The sequence below is a fragment of the Stenella coeruleoalba genome, assembly GCF_951394435.1.
Source record: "Stenella coeruleoalba genome assembly, chromosome: X".
Classification (NCBI taxonomy): Eukaryota; Metazoa; Chordata; class Mammalia; order Artiodactyla; family Delphinidae; genus Stenella; species Stenella coeruleoalba.
This window is the reverse complement of record NC_137152.1, coordinates 55,580,410-55,583,733: the sequence shown is the minus strand read 5'-3', so window position 1 is coordinate 55,583,733 and position 3,324 is coordinate 55,580,410. Positions and strand designations below refer to the sequence as shown.

The 3,324-nt window shown below is 43.6% G+C and overlaps 1 pseudogene across 1 annotated transcript; it reads left to right on the top strand.

Annotated features, from left to right (window-relative positions):
- The first annotated feature begins 2,222 nt into the window (after positions 1-2,222).
- LOC307180595 (suppressor of cytokine signaling 6-like) lies at positions 2,223-3,026 on the top strand (annotated as a pseudogene). Its single transcript has 2 exons — positions 2,223-2,423; positions 2,516-3,026. The product of its transcript is annotated as a suppressor of cytokine signaling 6-like (transcript).
- Positions 3,027-3,324: the final 298 nt, after the last annotated feature.

The window sequence follows — 3,324 nt, the reverse complement described above, 5'->3', positions numbered from 1 at the left end:
GGCTCCTCGGCCGAGACAACACGGACCGGAACTACTTTCTGTTACAATCAAGTACCAGCGCGGAAGTAGCGCGGTAACCACTTATGTGATCAAAATGACTATAATCAAAGTCACTCTTTCCTATGTAGCCTTCCGCACAGGGCCCATTGCGACAAACACGATTTGTGTCGAGAGCGCATGCGAGCAACCCTGTCAACCCGACTCGCGGCTAGGGCACTGTCTGGGGCAGGACCGTCCAAGTTTTCTACTAGCGAAGCGGAAGATGAAAAAGAAACATACACATGATGGCTACATTTTTGGCAGAGTGGTAAAGTATAGTCCACTACCCAGCCAAGAACATAGATTTTAATAGAAATACCAAAGGCATCTACAAAAGTTTCATCAACTTTATTCGTACAAAAAGGGATAGTTACAAGGTTGATGAATCAATTCTGAGCAAGTAAATTTAAATGGTTATATTTCAAAGGCTGGAATTCAAAACGATGGCAGAGAGGGTTCCAATTAGAACACGTCTTAATTCTGATTCCAGCCATTGATTTAAGCACTTTGATGAAAAAGATTGAGAGTTTCACAGGGCCAAGTGAACCCAAGCATCTCAGATTTGGGCCATATAGCCCGAAATTTCCAAATCCTTTTGGTGTTCAGGATAGTTTTGCCCACAGTATTATGGCAAATGCTTCATAACTCGGGGACATGCTGAGAGTTTGCACTCCAAAGGCAGCAGCCATAAAAATGTTAAAGACGATTCGTATTCCTCAAAATCCATGACTCTTCTGAGTTGTGACTTCATTTCCACCACGTAGCTCTGCAGAACGGTACAATCAGTGATATGTAACTCAAGGCAGCTCAACAATGATAAATGGATTCATTTGCCATCTACCTAAACCACACGTCGAGATTGAAACTAAATTGCCTCCACTTATTGAACAAATCAGTTCTTTATGATCTCCTGCAGTTTCAAGTCCACTGTTCGGACATTTTGTCACATTGGTATTAATTTGTATCTCATCTCTTGTTCCAGGAAGGATTTAAGGTAGCTTGCCACATCAGCAAGAAATTATAAACCAATGGAGGCAACAAGTTGTGTCTCTCGGAGCCTTCTTTTTTCCAAGAAAAAAAAAAAAGTCCTTGATCTAAGAAAGCAAGTCAGTGAATTTCTTCAAAATGTTTCTACTACCTAGCCAACTGCCTACACACACACACACCCTTAAGTCCTCAAATTTTGCTTCAATTTCTTTGAGACAGCTCACATACTGTTAATTATGGATATGGGCACAGAGGAAATTTGTAATATTGATCATTTCTTCTATCACATCCATAATTACGAGTCAGATGCAGTGAAAAAGACGAAGTTCACTACACAAACTCTCCTGGAAGTTGGGCACCAACCTCTTCTCTTAATTTGATTTAACTGGTAAAACCTTTTTCTCCCCGCTCCCCCCCTTCCCCGGCAGAAGTGCTCCATCTGTGGTGAATAAAATCAGCTTTTCAACTTTTAGAACGGACTTCTCAGATTCCACTGGCAGATGTTTAGGCCTTACTGATTAGTGGGTGCTAGCTAATTAAGTAAAACTCTTCTTCTTGTTAAATGCCAGATTATGTTCCCAGCCAGGCAGGCTATTTGGCCCATCCATACTTGTGGTCTAAGTTTCCTTATCCTGAGAGGAGTCAAAGGACGCTGCTGTGGAAAGCTGGATGGTGGGGCTCACAGTGATTCAATAAGGAAAAACTCCTGTTGGAGTCTCAAGAACCCCCTCCAGGTACCTTCCAGCAGTAGCACCTGGAGGGTTTAGTTGGAAGGACTTATCAGATAAATGCATCTTCTTTGGCCAATCAAGTAACATTTACTAGAGTGCAAGGCACTGTGGGAGACACAAAAATCAGCAAGACAAGATCTTTGCCCTCGAGGAAATTGAAGCCCAGTTAGGTAGACACAAAAAGCCGCTAGAGCATAAAACAGAAGAGTATTATTAAGGTGATAAAATACATCACTGTCTATAAATATCTGAGGAGGGAACAGTCACTTCAGGCTGGAGGAGGGTGACCAAGAAGGCCTGACCTGGGCATTGATGGAGGTGCTTTTGTGTGTTCTCTTTCACACTGATTTCTGTTTGTTTGTTTTTCTCCCTTTTGTGGGCAATTGTAAATTCAGAATCACCTAAAATAAACCAGCTGCTTCTTCCACCGCAATCCCAAACTTTGCCACCGTAATCATACCGCTAATGGTGTATTCGTTTTCTGTTACTGTCTCGCAAATTGCCCACCAATTTAGCGGCTTGAAACAACGCACACTTCAGAGCAGTCGCGCCAGCGCTCGGCGAGAGAGCCGGAGACACGCTCTGGCCGCCGCCGCCGCCGCCGCCGCGCAGTTGCCGCTGGAAAATGGCTCCAAAGGTTCAGTGAAGCTGGAAAAATACCTAGATGTAGCGCCACAGGCTCTCCAGATGTTTGGGGATAATATTCCAGAGAGAGATCGACCCCCACCCCCCGGAGTAGCTAACCACTCATAACGAAGAAAATTCGTTTTAAAACCTTCCGGAAATCTTTGAGCCCGAATAAAAGTAAAGAAACTGATTTCATGGTAGCACAGCAACCATCACTAGCCAGTGAGTTTGGAAAAAATGATTCCTTATTTGGTAGCTGCTATGGTAAAGACATGGCCAGCTGTGATATCAACAGGGAAGATGAAAAAGGTAGAACAAAATAGATCAAAGACTGAAAGCCTAATGGGTACATTAAAAAGGCGGCTTTCTGCAGAACAAAAGCAGAAAAGCAAGGGGAGCACACCCTCTGGGAGCTCTGCCAGATGAGGATACGTTTTCCTCTCCTCAGCACCAATAGTCTTTAAAGATGCGAGAGCTCAAAAGACCAATAAGGTCCACTTTCCTCGTCAATCATCACTATAGTCCTACCCCTTAGTCTCTTGACCTACAAACTCTGAGGAGCAGTGTATCAAAATGGAGGAAGTGAGATTCAAAGCCCTGGTTCATTCTTCCAATCCAAATCCAACACGTAAGGATGTCTGAAAAGATTTTCAGTCTTCAGCCTGAAACTGTGTGCCGAGAACAAAATAATTCATTAAAGAGTTCAGAATCTCAGAATGGAGATTTGCGTCTTCACCACAATGAACACGTGCCTGTAGTTATTGGACTTACCCGTCAAGACTGCGTTTGGTATTCTGTGCCTAGAAATGAGGGGGATGTATGCTTTGGAAGCATTGCCTATCGTCTGGACAGTTTTTCCATGGAAGTTTCTGCAGTTGCTTCTCAAGCGGGAGAGAACTCTTTCTCCAAAAATGAAAACCAGGACCTAGTCGTTGCCCCA